This window comes from Ambystoma mexicanum, chromosome 2p, assembly GCF_040938575.1.
Source record: "Ambystoma mexicanum isolate Mex_15411 chromosome 2p, UKY_AmexF1_1, whole genome shotgun sequence".
In the NCBI taxonomy this organism is placed as follows: Eukaryota; Metazoa; Chordata; class Amphibia; order Caudata; family Ambystomatidae; genus Ambystoma; species Ambystoma mexicanum.
The window spans coordinates 1,308,699,936-1,308,716,060 of record NC_090923.1 but is presented as its reverse complement, the minus strand read 5'-3'; the positions used below and the strand labels follow the sequence as shown (position 1 = coordinate 1,308,716,060).

The following is a 16,125-nucleotide window of genomic DNA, read 5'->3' as shown; positions in this document are numbered from 1 at the left end:
GGGATATGAGGCATGTGGGCCATAAAAAACAGGTCTAGGATCTTTTGTATAAGAAAGTCTCTTTAAGTAGGGAACTTTGGACAACACTGCTGAGAGGAAAAGGATTACACAAAAGGCAAGGGGGTCAGTGGGTCAAGGGATAGCACATCTGACTGTGAGTCAGTTTATTGTAAGTCCAAATCCTACCTGTTTCAACATTTTTCCAGGCTTTTTGTTTCATTTCTTAACAGATCCATTCCTATGTGCCTCAGCAACCCATGTACTAATATTGGAATGAAAATGGGAAAATTGAATCTGACCCTGCTTCAAAGGATGACACGCACATTCGTAAAGCATTCACTATTTTTGGCACACGACAGGACAAAAACTTTCTTAATCTGCAAGTCTTTATTTTTGAATACATCTTTTTTAATGAAGATTGAAATTGTATGTTCATTCATTTTACACGACAACACAATACATTTTGCGCCAAATTCAACACTAATGACTCTGGAGCCTTTTACTTGTGAGTCCTATTGACTGAATGAACAGCCCCATCCCCTTCAATTTCTTGACTTGTACTTTTAGAAGTGGCACGCTGCTTTTGTTTTTTTATCCCATTCTACCAAACTCAGTATTAACACTTTCCCCCTTGTTGTGCACTCCAGCGTAAACTGCTTTAAGGTGCTATTTGCAAACATCGCTCTGAACTACAGCTTTACTTGCTTCTAGGCCTTAATCTTTAATTGGGGCTGAGCAGTGTACTCCGGATTTGGCTGCTTTTAGTTGGTTGATTTCTTTTTTGATTTCTGTAACTTTCAAACAGTCCCATTGTGAAATACCATTGTCACAATGTGATGCAGTGCAGGAACACTTAAAATTAATGGTAGGGAGAGGGAGCGGGGGTTGTGGGGGATGGGAAGGAGGGAGGGAGGGAGGAGAGAGAGAGACAGAGAGAGAGAGAAAACAATTAAAAGCCTAAAATCTTTGCCATGCAAACACATAGCCCCCGAATACCATATTTTCTTTATGTGGAAAGGGGCTCTGTGGCTGGTATGGCAGCCTGTTGATGCTTTGTTGAGTTGCTTGGAACGTGCATGGAAGGAGACCTGAAGCACTCCCGACCAGGTTGCATGCCTCCAAGTTACTGAAATCCCACAGACCTCCTCCCTGTGCCACAAAGTTCTGGGCGCTGAGCTCTGCAGTTGTTCCCCACAAGTTGCCAAGCACCCCAGATTTACTAGTTACTACTACCCCACCTCGACCACTATATTTTCCCCAGATACTTGCTACTGTGGAGTAAGCAGGGCTAAGAAAGAGGGAGAGGGGGTTTGCCTATGCAAATCATCTGCCAGTTTGCTTCCTGCGAGGTCATTCCATCTCACCAGCTGACACCTGGGCAGCGGCAGGTAATTTGGAGAACAGACATATATGGACAGGCCACAAAGCAAAGGCTGAGCCGTTGATTGAGGATCCCTTTTGCCATGTCTCCCTAAGTTACCGAGGACCAGAAAATTCCACCCTCAGCTCTCATAGAGAGGTCCTTGGCCGATCGTAGCCGATCAGAGGAGTGAAGTGTCGGAGGTGACTGTACACTGCCTCACCTGCCCTGCTTTCTACAGTGGTAATGCTTTTGCAGAAGGGGCCTGTACAAGAGATTTTGTTCTGCACTGTGGGAAAGTGACATTTATCCACTGACATTAACCAAACTACTTGCGCTGTTCAATGCACATGTATGCAGAGAAATCATTTTATGTTTTTTGGGGAAGGTCTAGAGGGTCCTGCTGGTGATTCTTTTAAGCTGTCTGCTACTCTTGCTTTTACATAGAGTCTTCCCTGCCCAGGAAGGTATACTGTATGTCCCTCCCTTACAATGAAAACTCTGTTCAAAGCACAGAGGTACATAGGAATGGATCTGTTAAGAAATGAGACAAAAAGCCTGGAAAATTTCAAAGCAGGTAGCATTTGGACTTACAATAAACTGACTCACAGTCAAATGTGCTATCATTTGACCCACTGAACCCCTTACCTTTTGTGTCATACTTTTGCTCTCAGTGGGGTTGCCCAAAGTTCCCTTCTTAAAGCGGCTTTCTTTTAAAAAATCCTAGACCTGCTTTTTGTGGCACACATGCCTCATATCCCGTTGCAGTTGATAAAGTCACATCATCTCCCACCAGTACAAGCTGTACAAGATTTCCAGGGCTTATCCTTGCAATCTAGACGTGGGTCGAAGGTTGAGCAATCCTTAAATCAGCTGCAAAGTTAAAATTGAAATCAGCCTGAGAATCCTTTAAAGGATGGTCCAACATCTGTTGCTTACAGGGCTCAATCGGACAGCCTCTGGTGCTGACGCTTTAAGCCACCTCCTGTTCTTGCCTTGTCCTTGTTACAGCCATGGGCCCACATACACTCAGAGGTACAGAGTTTTTCTCATGTCTATGGGTCTGTTGTGATGCTCTCAGGCTTGCATCAGCCAGCCATTGTGATGGGGAGGGGGTGTCATTTTGCAAGCACCCTGGAGCATTAATCTTTATATCTTTAAATATAATTGGCATTAAACTAAAACCCTTTAGGACCAGATCAATACAGCAGCAAAGAATGCTTATTCATTGTTGTTTGCCTCTTCATTTCATATCACCCGATATCTAAATGGTGTTTGGACTTTCTGCCCTCTGACATAAGGACATTTGGTATGGCAAACCTTTGACCAGAGGTCCTAATCAATGGTTTGATTGACTCTCCCTTTGCGCTTGCTTCTGCAACACATGTACTAATATTGGAATGATAATGGGAAAATTAAATTGGCCCCTGCTCTAAAGGATGACACGCACATTCGTAAAGCATTCACTATTTTAGGCACATGTCTGGACAGAAACTTTCTTAATTTGCAAGTCTTTATTTTTTAATATATCTTTTTTTATTGAAGATTGACATTTTATGTTCATTCATATTACACGACAACACAATACATTTTGCGCCAAATTCAACACTAATGCCTCAGGAGCCTTTTACTTGTGAGTCCTCTTGACTGAATGAACAGCCCTGTCCCCTTCAGTTTCTTGACTTGTACTTTTAGAAGTGGCACGCTTCTTTTTTTTTTTTTTTTATCCCATTCTACCAAACTCAGTATTATCACTTTCCTCCTTGTTGTGCACTCCAGCGTAAACTGCTTTAAGGTGCTGTTTGCAAACATCGCTCTGAACCACAGCTTTACTTGCTTCAGGGCCTTAATCTTTAATTGGGGCTGAGCAGTGTACTCCGGATTTGGCTGCTTTTAGTTGGTTGATTTCTTTTTTGATTTCTGTAACTTTCAAAAAGTCCCATTGTGAAATACCATTGTGACAATGTGCTGCAGTGCATGAAAACCTAAAATTAATGGTAGGGAGAGGGAGGGGGGGTAGGGGGGAAGAGAGAGGGCGGGAGGGTGGGAAGGAGTGAGTGAGGGAGGGAGAGAGGGAGGAGAGAGAGACAGAGAGAGAGAAAACAAAGAAAATATGGTATTTGGGGGCTATGTATTTGCATGGAAAAGATTTTGGCCTTTTAATCAAGTTGGAAGGGGCTCTGTGGTTGGTATCTCAGCCTGTTGATGCTTTGTTGAGTTGCTTGGAACATGCAAGGAAGGAGACCTGAAGCACTCCCGACCAGGTTGCATGTCTCCAAGTTACTGAAATCCCACAGACCTCCTCCCTGTGCCACAAAGTCCTGGGCACTGAGCTCTGCAGTTGTTGCCCACAGGTCGCCAAGTGTCCCAGATTTACTTTCTCAGAGTTGCTAGTTACTGCTACCCCACCTCGACCACTATATTTTCCCCAGATACTTGCTACTGTGGAGCAAGCAGGGCTAAGGAGAGGGAGAGGGGGTGTGCCTATGCAAATTATCTGCCAGTGTGCTTCCTGGGAGGTCATTCCATCTCACCAGCTGACACCTGGGCAGCGGCAGGTAATTTGGAGAACAGACATATCCGGACAGGCCACAGAGCAAAGGCTGGGCCGTTGATTGAGGATCCCTTTAGCCATGTCTCCCTAAGTTACTGAGGTCCAGAAAAATTCCACCCTCAGCTCTCATAGAGAGGTCCTTGGCCGATCAGGGCTGTGAAGGGTCAGGGGGGACTGCACACTGCCTCACCTTTTCACTGCTTTCTGTAGCGGTAATGCTTTTGCAGAAGGGGCCTGTACAAGTGATTTTGTTCTGCGCTGTGCGAAAGTCACATTTATCCACTGACATTAACCAAATTACTTGCGCTGTTCAACGCACATACATGCATAGAAATCATGTTATGTTTTTTGGGGATGGTCTAGAGGGTCCTGCTGATGATTTATTAAGCTGTCTGCTACTCTTGCTTTTACATAGTCTTCCCTGCCCAGGCATGTTTAAGGCATACTGTATGTCCCTCCATTACAATGAAAACTCTGTTGAAAGCACAGAGGTACATAGGAATGGATCTGTTAAGAAATGAAACAAAAAGTCTGGAAAAATGTCGAAACGGGTAGGATTTGGGCTTACAATTAACTGACTCACAGTCAGATGTGCTATCCCCTGACCCACTGATCCCCTTTCCTTTTGTGTAATCCTTTTGTTCTCAGTAGGGTTTTCCAAAGTGGCTTTCAAATAAAAGATCCTAGACCTGCATTTTGTGGCACACATGCCTCATATCCCGTTGCTCTTGATAAACTCACATCATCTCCCACCAATACAAGCTGTAAAAGATTTTCAGGGCTTAGCCAAGCAAACTAGACGCAGGTCGAAGGTTGAGCAATCCTTTAATCAGCAGCAAAGTTAACATTGAAATCAGCCTCAGAATCTCTTAAAGGATGGGCCAACATCTGTTGCTGGCAGCGTGCAAAGGGGCAGCCTGGGTGCTGACACCTTAAGCCATCTCCTGTTCTTGCCTTGTCCTTGATCCAGCCATGGGCCCACATACACTCAGAGGTACAGAGTGTTTCTCATGTCTATGGGTCTGCTGTGATGCTCTCACGCTTGCATCACCCAGCCATCGTGATGGGGAGGGGGTGTCGATTTGCAAGCACCCTTGAGCATGAATCTTTAAATATAATTGGCATTAAACCAAACCCTTTAGGACCAGATCAATAAAGCAGCAAAGAATGCTGATGTATTGCTGTTTGCCGCTTAATTCCATACCATCCGACATCTAAATGGTGTTTGGTCAAACGTTTGCCATATCAAATGTCCTTATGTCAAAGAGCAGAAAGTCCAGAGGTCCTAATCAATGGTTTGGTTGGCTCTCCCTTTGCGCTTGCCTTAAGGCGTCAGCACCAGAGGCTGTCCGATTGCGCCCTGCAAGCAACCAATGTTGGCCCATCCTTTAAGAGATTCTGAGGCTGATTTCAATGTTAATTTTGCTGCTGGTTTAAGGATTGCTCAACCTTCGGCCCACGTCTAATTTCCTTGGCTATGCCCTTGAAATATTTTACAGATTGTATTGGTGGGAGATGACGGGGGTTTATCAAGAGCAACGGGATATGAGGCATGTGGGCCATAAAAAACAGGTCTAGGATCTTTTGTATAAGAAAGTCTCTTTAAGTAGGGAACTTTGGACAACACTGCTGAGAGGAAAAGGATTACACAAAAGGCAAGGGGGTCAGTGGGTCAAGGGATAGCACATCTGACTGTGAGTCAGTTTATTGTAAGTCCAAATCCTACCTGTTTCAACATTTTTCCAGGCTTTTTGTTTCATTTCTTAACAGATCCATTCCTATGTGCCTCAGCAACCCATGTACTAATATTGGAATGAAAATGGGAAAATTGAATTTGACCCTGCTTCAAAGGATGACACGCACATTCGTAAAGCATTCACTATTTTTGGCACACGACAGGACAAAAACTTTCTTAATCTGCAAGTCTTTATTTTTGAATACATCTTTTTTAATGAAGATTGAAATTGTATGTTCATTCATTTTACACGACAACACAATACATTTTGCGCCAAATTCAACACTAATGACTCTGGAGCCTTTTACTTGTGAGTCCTATTGACTGAATGAACAGCCCCATCCCCTTCAATTTCTTGACTTGTACTTTTAGAAGTGGCACGCTGCTTTTGTTTTTTTATCCCATTCTACCAAACTCAGTATTAACACTTTCCCCCTTGTTGTGCACTCCAGCGTAAACTGCTTTAAGGTGCTATTTGCAAACATCGCTCTGAACTACAGCTTTACTTGCTTCTAGGCCTTAATCTTTAATTGGGGCTGAGCAGTGTACTCCGGATTTGGCTGCTTTTAGTTGGTTGATTTCTTTTTTGATTTCTGTAACTTTCAAACAGTCCCATTGTGAAATACCATTGTCACAATGTGATGCAGTGCAGGAACACTTAAAATTAATGGTAGGGAGAGGGAGCGGGGGTTGTGGGGGATGGGAAGGAGGGAGGGAGGGAGGAGAGAGAGAGACAGAGAGAGAGAGAAAACAATTAAAAGCCTAAAATCTTTGCCATGCAAACACATAGCCCCCGAATACCATATTTTCTTTATGTGGAAAGGGGCTCTGTGGCTGGTATGGCAGCCTGTTGATGCTTTGTTGAGTTGCTTGGAACGTGCATGGAAGGAGACCTGAAGCACTCCCGACCAGGTTGCATGCCTCCAAGTTACTGAAATCCCACAGACCTCCTCCCTGTGCCACAAAGTTCTGGGCGCTGAGCTCTGCAGTTGTTCCCCACAAGTTGCCAAGCACCCCAGATTTACTAGTTACTACTACCCCACCTCGACCACTATATTTTCCCCAGATACTTGCTACTGTGGAGTAAGCAGGGCTAAGAAAGAGGGAGAGGGGGTTTGCCTATGCAAATCATCTGCCAGTTTGCTTCCTGCGAGGTCATTCCATCTCACCAGCTGACACCTGGGCAGCGGCAGGTAATTTGGAGAACAGACATATATGGACAGGCCACAAAGCAAAGGCTGAGCCGTTGATTGAGGATCCCTTTTGCCATGTCTCCCTAAGTTACCGAGGACCAGAAAATTCCACCCTCAGCTCTCATAGAGAGGTCCTTGGCCGATCGTAGCCGATCAGAGGAGTGAAGTGTCGGAGGTGACTGTACACTGCCTCACCTGCCCTGCTTTCTACAGTGGTAATGCTTTTGCAGAAGGGGCCTGTACAAGAGATTTTGTTCTGCACTGTGGGAAAGTGACATTTATCCACTGACATTAACCAAACTACTTGCGCTGTTCAATGCACATGTATGCAGAGAAATCATTTTATGTTTTTTGGGGAAGGTCTAGAGGGTCCTGCTGGTGATTCTTTTAAGCTGTCTGCTACTCTTGCTTTTACATAGAGTCTTCCCTGCCCAGGAAGGTATACTGTATGTCCCTCCCTTACAATGAAAACTCTGTTCAAAGCACAGAGGTACATAGGAATGAATCTGTTAAGAAATGAGACAAAAAGCCTGGAAAATTTCAAAGCAGGTAGCATTTGGACTTACAATAAACTGACTCACAGTCAAATGTGCTATCATTTGACCCACTGAACCCCTTACCTTTTGTGTCATACTTTTGCTCTCAGTGGGGTTGCCCAAAGTTCCCTTCTTAAAGCGGCTTTCTTTTAAAAAATCCTAGACCTGCTTTTTGTGGCACACATGCCTCATATCCCGTTGCAGTTGATAAAGTCACATCATCTCCCACCAGTACAAGCTGTACAAGATTTCCAGGGCTTATCCTTGCAATCTAGACGTGGGTCGAAGGTTGAGCAATCCTTAAATCAGCTGCAAAGTTAAAATTGAAATCAGCCTGAGAATCCTTTAAAGGATGGTCCAACATCTGTTGCTTACAGGGCTCAATCGGACAGCCTCTGGTGCTGACGCTTTAAGCCACCTCCTGTTCTTGCCTTGTCCTTGTTACAGCCATGGGCCCACATACACTCAGAGGTACAGAGTTTTTCTCATGTCTATGGGTCTGTTGTGATGCTCTCAGGCTTGCATCAGCCAGCCATTGTGATGGGGAGGGGGTGTCATTTTGCAAGCACCCTGGAGCATTAATCTTTATATCTTTAAATATAATTGGCATTAAACTAAAACCCTTTAGGACCAGATCAATACAGCAGCAAAGAATGCTTATTCATTGTTGTTTGCCTCTTCATTTCATATCACCCGATATCTAAATGGTGTTTGGACTTTCTGCCCTCTGACATAAGGACATTTGGTATGGCAAACCTTTGACCAGAGGTCCTAATCAATGGTTTGATTGACTCTCCCTTTGCGCTTGCTTCTGCAACACATGTACTAATATTGGAATGATAATGGGAAAATTAAATTGGCCCCTGCTCTAAAGGATGACACGCACATTCGTAAAGCATTCACTATTTTAGGCACATGTCTGGACAGAAACTTTCTTAATTTGCAAGTCTTTATTTTTTAATATATCTTTTTTTATTGAAGATTGACATTTTATGTTCATTCATATTACACGACAACACAATACATTTTGCGCCAAATTCAACACTAATGCCTCAGGAGCCTTTTACTTGTGAGTCCTCTTGACTGAATGAACAGCCCTGTCCCCTTCAATTTCTTGACTTGTACTTTTAGAAGTGGCACACTTTTTTTTTTTTTTTTTTTTAATCCCATTCTACCAAACTCAGTATTATCACTTTCCTCCTTGTTGTGCACTCCAGCGTAAACTGCTTTAAGGTGCTGTTTGCAAACATCGCTCTGAACCACAGCTTTACTTGCTTCAGGGCCTTAATCTTTAATTGGGGCTGAGCAGTGTACTCCGGATTTGGCTGCGTTTAGTTGGTTGATTTCTTTTTTGATTTCTGTAACTTTCAAAAAGTCCCATTGTGAAATACCATTGTGACAATGTGCTGCAGTGCATGAAAACCTAAAATTAATGGTAGGGAGAGGGAGGGGGGTAGGGGGGAAGAGAGAGGGTGGGAAGGAGTGAGTGAGGGAGGGAGAGAGGGAGGAGAGAGAGACAGAGAGAGAGAAAACAAAGAAAATATGGTATTTGGGGGCTATGTATTTGCATGGAAAAGATTTTGGCCTTTTAATCAAGTGGGAAGGGGCTCTGTGGTTGGTATCTCAGCCTGTTGATGCTTTGTTGAGTTGCTTGGAACATGCAAGGAAGGAGACCTGAAGCACTCCCGACCAGGTTGCATGTCTCCAAGTTACTGAAATCCCACAGACCTCCTCCCTGTGCCACAAAGTCCTGGGCACTGAGCTCTGCAGTTGTTGCCCACAGGTCGCCAAGTGTCCCAGATTTACTTTCTCAGAGTTGCTAGTTACTGCTACCCCACCTCGACCACTATATTTTCCCCAGATACTTGCTACTGTGGAGCAAGCAGGGCTAAGGAGAGGGAGAGGGGGTGTGCCTATGCAAATTATCTGCCAGTGTGCTTCCTGGGAGGTCATTCCATCTCACCAGCTGACACCTGGGCAGCGGCAGGTAATTTGGAGAACAGACATATCCGGACAGGCCACAGAGCAAAGGCTGGGCCGTTGATTGAGGATCCCTTTAGCCATGTCTCCCTAAGTTACTGAGGTCCAGAAAAATTCCACCCTCAGCTCTCATAGAGAGGTCCTTGGCCGATCAGGGCTGTGAAGGGTCAGGGGGGACTGCACACTGCCTCACCTTTTCACTGCTTTCTGTAGCGGTAATGCTTTTGCAGAAGGGGCCTGTACAAGTGATTTTGTTCTGCGCTGTGCGAAAGTCACATTTATCCACTGACATTAACCAAATTACTTGCGCTGTTCAACGCACATACATGCATAGAAATCATGTTATGTTTTTTGGGGATGGTCTAGAGGGTCCTGCTGATGATTTATTAAGCTGTCTGCTACTCTTGCTTTTACATAGTCTTCCCTGCCCAGGCATGTTTAAGGCATACTGTATGTCCCTCCATTACAATGAAAACTCTGTTGAAAGCACAGAGGTACATAGGAATGGATCTGTTAAGAAATGAAACAAAAAGTCTGGAAAAATGTCGAAACGGGTAGGATTTGGGCTTACAATTAACTGACTCACAGTCAGATGTGCTATCCCCTGACCCACTGATCCCCTTTCCTTTTGTGTAATCCTTTTGTTCTCAGTAGGGTTTTCCAAAGTGGCTTTCAAATAAAAGATCCTAGACCTGCATTTTGTGGCACACATGCCTCATATCCCGTTGCTCTTGATAAACTCACATCATCTCCCACCAATACAAGCTGTAAAAGATTTTCAGGGCTTAGCCAAGCAAACTAGACGCAGGTCGAAGGTTGAGCAATCCTTTAATCAGCAGCAAAGTTAACATTGAAATCAGCCTCAGAATCTCTTAAAGGATGGGCCAACATCTGTTGCTGGCAGCGTGCAAAGGGGCAGCCTGGTTGCTGACACCTTAAGCCATCTCCTGTTCTTGCCTTGTCCTTGATCCAGCCATGGGCCCACATACACTCAGAGGTACAGAGTGTTTCTCATGTCTATGGGTCTGCTGTGATGCTCTCACGCTTGCATCACCCAGCCATCGTGATGGGGAGGGGGTGTCGATTTGCAAGCACCCTTGAGCATGAATCTTTAAATATAATTGGCATTAAACCAAACCCTTTAGGACCAGATCAATAAAGCAGCAAAGAATGCTGATGTATTGCTGTTTGCCGCTTAATTCCATACCATCCGACATCTAAATGGTGTTTGGTCAAACGTTTGCCATATCAAATGTCCTTATGTCAAAGAGCAGAAAGTCCAGAGGTCCTAATCAATGGTTTGGTTGGCTCTCCCTTTGCGCTTGCCTTAAGGCGTCAGCACCAGAGGCTGTCCGATTGCGCCCTGCAAGCAACCAATGTTGGCCCATCCTTTAAGAGATTCTGAGGCTGATTTCAATGTTAATTTTGCTGCTGGTTTAAGGATTGCTCAACCTTCGGCCCACGTCTAATTTCCTTGGCTATGCCCTTGAAATATTTTACAGATTGTATTGGTGGGAGATGACGTGGGTTTATCAAGAGCAACGGGATATGAGGCATGTGGGCCATAAAAAACAGGTCTAGGATCTTTTGTATAAGAAAGTCTCTTTAAGTAGGGAACTTTGGACAACACTGCTGAGAGGAAAAGGATTACACAAAAGGCAAGGGGGTCAGTGGGTCAAGGGATAGCACATCTGACTGTGAGTCAGTTTATTGTAAGTCCAAATCCTACTTGTTTCAACATTTTTCCAGGCTTTTTGTTTCATTTCTTAACAGATCCATTCCTATGTGCCTCAGCAACCCATGTACTAATATTGGAATGAAAATGGGAAAATTGAATTTGACCCTGCTTCAAAGGATGACACGCACATTCGTAAAGCATTCACTATTTTTGGCACACGACAGGACAGAAACTTTCTTAATCTGCAAGTCTTTATTTTTGAATACATCTTTTTTAATGAAGATTGAAATTGTATGTTCATTCATTTTACACGACAACACAATACATTTTGCTCCAAATTCAACACTAATGACTCTGGAGCCTTTTACTTGTGAGTCCTATTGACTGAATGAACAGCCCCATCCCCTTCAATTTCTTGACTTGTACTTTTAGAAGTGGCACGCTGCTTTTGTTTTTTTATCCCATTCTACCAAACTCAGTATTAACACTTTCCCCCTTGTTGTGCACTCCAGCGTAAACTGCTTTAAGGTGCTATTTGCAAACATCGCTCTGAACTACAGCTTTACTTGCTTCTAGGCCTTAATCTTTAATTGGGGCTGAGCAGTGTACTCCGGATTTGGCTGCTTTTAGTTGGTTGATTTCTTTTTTGATTTCTGTAACTTTCAAACAGTCCCATTGTGAAATACCATTGTCACAATGTGATGCAGTGCAGGAAAACTTAAAATTAATGGTAGGGAGAGGGAGAGGGAGCGGGGGTTGTGGGGGATGGGAAGGAGGGAGGGAGGGAGGAGAGAGAGACAGAGAGAGAGAAAACAATTAAAAGCCTAAAATCTTTGCCATGCAAACACATAGCCCCCGAATACCATATTTTCTTTATGTGGAAAGGGGCTCTGTGGCTGGTATGGCAGCCTGTTGATGCTTTGTTGAGTTGCTTGGAACGTGCATGGAAGGAGACCTGAAGCACTCCCGACCAGGTTGCATGCCTCCAAGTTACTGAAATCCCACAGACCTCCTCCCTGTGCCACAAAGTTCTGGGCGCTGAGCTCTGCAGTTGTTCCCCACAAGTTGCCAAGCACCCCAGATTTACTAGTTACTACTACCCCACCTCGACCACTATATTTTCCCCAGATACTTGCTACTGTGGAGTAAGCAGGGCTAAGAAAGAGGGAGAGGGGGTTTGCCTATGCAAATCATCTGCCAGTTTGCTTCCTGCGAGGTCATTCCATCTCACCAGCTGACACCTGGGCAGCGGCAGGTAATTTGGAGAACAGACATATATGGACAGGCCACAAAGCAAAGGCTGAGCCGTTGATTGAGGATCCCTTTTGCCATGTCTCCCTAAGTTACCGAGGACCAGAAAATTCCACCCTCAGCTCTCATAGAGAGGTCCTTGGCCGATCGTAGCCGATCAGAGGAGTGAAGTGTCGGAGGTGACTGTACACTGCCTCACCTGCCCTGCTTTCTACAGTGGTAATGCTTTTGCAGAAGGGGCCTGTACAAGAGATTTTGTTCTGCACTGTGGGAAAGTGACATTTATCCACTGACATTAACCAAACTACTTGCGCTGTTCAATGCACATGTATGCAGAGAAATCATTTTATGTTTTTTGGGGAAGGTCTAGAGGGTCCTGCTGGTGATTCTTTTAAGCTGTCTGCTACTCTTGCTTTTACATAGAGTCTTCCCTGCCCAGGAAGGTATACTGTATGTCCCTCCCTTACAATGAAAACTCTGTTCAAAGCACAGAGGTACATAGGAATGGATCTGTTAAGAAATGAGACAAAAAGCCTGGAAAATTTCAAAGCAGGTAGCATTTGGACTTACAATAAACTGACTCACAGTCAAATGTGCTATCATTTGACCCACTGAACCCCTTACCTTTTGTGTCATACTTTTGCTCTCAGTGGGGTTGCCCAAAGTTCCCTTCTTAAAGCGGCTTTCTTTTAAAAAATCCTAGACCTGCTTTTTGTGGCACACATGCCTCATATCCCGTTGCAGTTGATAAAGTCACATCATCTCCCACCAGTACAAGCTGTACAAGATTTCCAGGGCTTATCCTTGCAATCTAGACGTGGGTCGAAGGTTGAGCAATCCTTAAATCAGCTGCAAAGTTAAAATTGAAATCAGCCTGAGAATCCTTTAAAGGATGGTCCAACATCTGTTGCTTACAGGGCTCAATCGGACAGCCTCTGGTGCTGACGCTTTAAGCCACCTCCTGTTCTTGCCTTGTCCTTGTTACAGCCATGGGCCCACATACACTCAGAGGTACAGAGTTTTTCTCATGTCTATGGGTCTGTTGTGATGCTCTCAGGCTTGCATCAGCCAGCCATTGTGATGGGGAGGGGGTGTCATTTTGCAAGCACCCTGGAGCATTAATCTTTATATCTTTAAATATAATTGGCATTAAACTAAAACCCTTTAGGACCAGATCAATACAGCAGCAAAGAATGCTTATTCATTGTTGTTTGCCTCTTCATTTCATATCACCCGATATCTAAATGGTGTTTGGACTTTCTGCCCTCTGACATAAGGACATTTGGTATGGCAAACCTTTGACCAGAGGTCCTAATCAATGGTTTGATTGACTCTCCCTTTGCGCTTGCTTCTGCAACACATGTACTAATATTGGAATGATAATGGGAAAATTAAATTGGCCCCTGCTCTAAAGGATGACACGCACATTCGTAAAGCATTCACTATTTTAGGCACATGTCTGGACAGAAACTTTCTTAATTTGCAAGTCTTTATTTTTTAATATATCTTTTTTTATTGAAGATTGACATTTTATGTTCATTCATATTACACGACAACACAATACATTTTGCGCCAAATTCAACACTAATGCCTCAGGAGCCTTTTACTTGTGAGTCCTCTTGACTGAATGAACAGCCCTGTCCCCTTCAGTTTCTTGACTTGTACTTTTAGAAGTGGCACGCTTCTTTTTTTTTTTTTTTATCCCATTCTACCAAACTCAGTATTATCACTTTCCTCCTTGTTGTGCACTCCAGCGTAAACTGCTTTAAGGTGCTGTTTGCAAACATCGCTCTGAACCACAGCTTTACTTGCTTCAGGGCCTTAATCTTTAATTGGGGCTGAGCAGTGTACTCCGGATTTGGCTGCTTTTAGTTGGTTGATTTCTTTTTTGATTTCTGTAACTTTCAAAAAGTCCCATTGTGAAATACCATTGTGACAATGTGCTGCAGTGCATGAAAACCTAAAATTAATGGTAGGGAGAGGGAGGGGGGGTAGGGGGGAAGAGAGAGGGCGGGAGGGTGGGAAGGAGTGAGTGAGGGAGGGAGAGAGGGAGGAGAGAGAGACAGAGAGAGAGAAAACAAAGAAAATATGGTATTTGGGGGCTATGTATTTGCATGGAAAAGATTTTGGCCTTTTAATCAAGTGGGAAGGGGCTCTGTGGTTGGTATCTCAGCCTGTTGATGCTTTGTTGAGTTGCTTGGAACATGCAAGGAAGGAGACCTGAAGCACTCCCGACCAGGTTGCATGTCTCCAAGTTACTGAAATCCCACAGACCTCCTCCCTGTGCCACAAAGTCCTGGGCACTGAGCTCTGCAGTTGTTGCCCACAGGTCGCCAAGTGTCCCAGATTTACTTTCTCAGAGTTGCTAGTTACTGCTACCCCACCTCGACCACTATATTTTCCCCAGATACTTGCTACTGTGGAGCAAGCAGGGCTAAGGAGAGGGAGAGGGGGTGTGCCTATGCAAATTATCTGCCAGTGTGCTTCCTGGGAGGTCATTCCATCTCACCAGCTGACACCTGGGCAGCGGCAGGTAATTTGGAGAACAGACATATCCGGACAGGCCACAGAGCAAAGGCTGGGCCGTTGATTGAGGATCCCTTTAGCCATGTCTCCCTAAGTTACTGAGGTCCAGAAAAATTCCACCCTCAGCTCTCATAGAGAGGTCCTTGGCCGATCAGGGCTGTGAAGGGTCAGGGGGGACTGCACACTGCCTCACCTTTTCACTGCTTTCTGTAGCGGTAATGCTTTTGCAGAAGGGGCCTGTACAAGTGATTTTGTTCTGCGCTGTGCGAAAGTCACATTTATCCACTGACATTAACCAAATTACTTGCGCTGTTCAACGCACATACATGCATAGAAATCATGTTATGTTTTTTGGGGATGGTCTAGAGGGTCCTGCTGATGATTTATTAAGCTGTCTGCTACTCTTGCTTTTACATAGTCTTCCCTGCCCAGGCATGTTTAAGGCATACTGTATGTCCCTCCATTACAATGAAAACTCTGTTGAAAGCACAGAGGTACATAGGAATGGATCTGTTAAGAAATGAAACAAAAAGTCTGGAAAAATGTCGAAACGGGTAGGATTTGGGCTTACAATTAACTGACTCACAGTCAGATGTGCTATCCCCTGACCCACTGATCCCCTTTCCTTTTGTGTAATCCTTTTGTTCTCAGTAGGGTTTTCCAAAGTGGCTTTCAAATAAAAGATCCTAGACCTGCATTTTGTGGCACACATGCCTCATATCCCGTTGCTCTTGATAAACTCACATCATCTCCCACCAATACAAGCTGTAAAAGATTTTCAGGGCTTAGCCAAGCAAACTAGACGCAGGTCGAAGGTTGAGCAATCCTTTAATCAGCAGCAAAGTTAACATTGAAATCAGCCTCAGAATCTCTTAAAGGATGGGCCAACATCTGTTGCTGGCAGCGTGCAAAGGGGCAGCCTGGGTGCTGACACCTTAAGCCATCTCCTGTTCTTGCCTTGTCCTTGATCCAGCCATGGGCCCACATACACTCAGAGGTACAGAGTGTTTCTCATGTCTATGGGTCTGCTGTGATGCTCTCACGCTTGCATCACCCAGCCATCGTGATGGGGAGGGGGTGTCGATTTGCAAGCACCCTTGAGCATGAATCTTTAAATATAATTGGCATTAAACCAAACCCTTTAGGACCAGATCAATAAAGCAGCAAAGAATGCTGATGTATTGCTGTTTGCCGCTTAATTCCATACCATCCGACATCTAAATGGTGTTTGGTCAAACGTTTGCCATATCAAATGTCCTTATGTCAAAGAGCAGAAAGTCCAGAGGTCCTAATCAATGGTTTGGTTGGCTCT

The 16,125-nt window shown here is 44.4% G+C and overlaps 3 non-coding genes across 3 annotated transcripts; all 3 read left to right on the top strand.

The window, feature by feature from the left end:
* The first annotated feature begins 2,727 nt into the window (after window positions 1-2,727).
* Window positions 2,728-2,834, top strand: LOC138568078 (U6 spliceosomal RNA). Its single transcript, XR_011302451.1, has one exon. It is a non-coding gene; the product is annotated as a U6 spliceosomal RNA (small nuclear RNA).
* Window positions 2,835-8,181: 5,347 nt separating this feature from the next.
* On the top strand, window positions 8,182-8,288 carry LOC138568077 (U6 spliceosomal RNA). The gene has a single exon (XR_011302450.1). It is a non-coding gene; the product is annotated as a U6 spliceosomal RNA (small nuclear RNA).
* A 5,342-nt stretch (window positions 8,289-13,630) lies between these two features.
* Window positions 13,631-13,737, top strand: LOC138568076 (U6 spliceosomal RNA). Its single transcript, XR_011302449.1, has one exon. It is a non-coding gene; the product is annotated as a U6 spliceosomal RNA (small nuclear RNA).
* The last annotated feature ends 2,388 nt before the right edge of the window (window positions 13,738-16,125 follow it).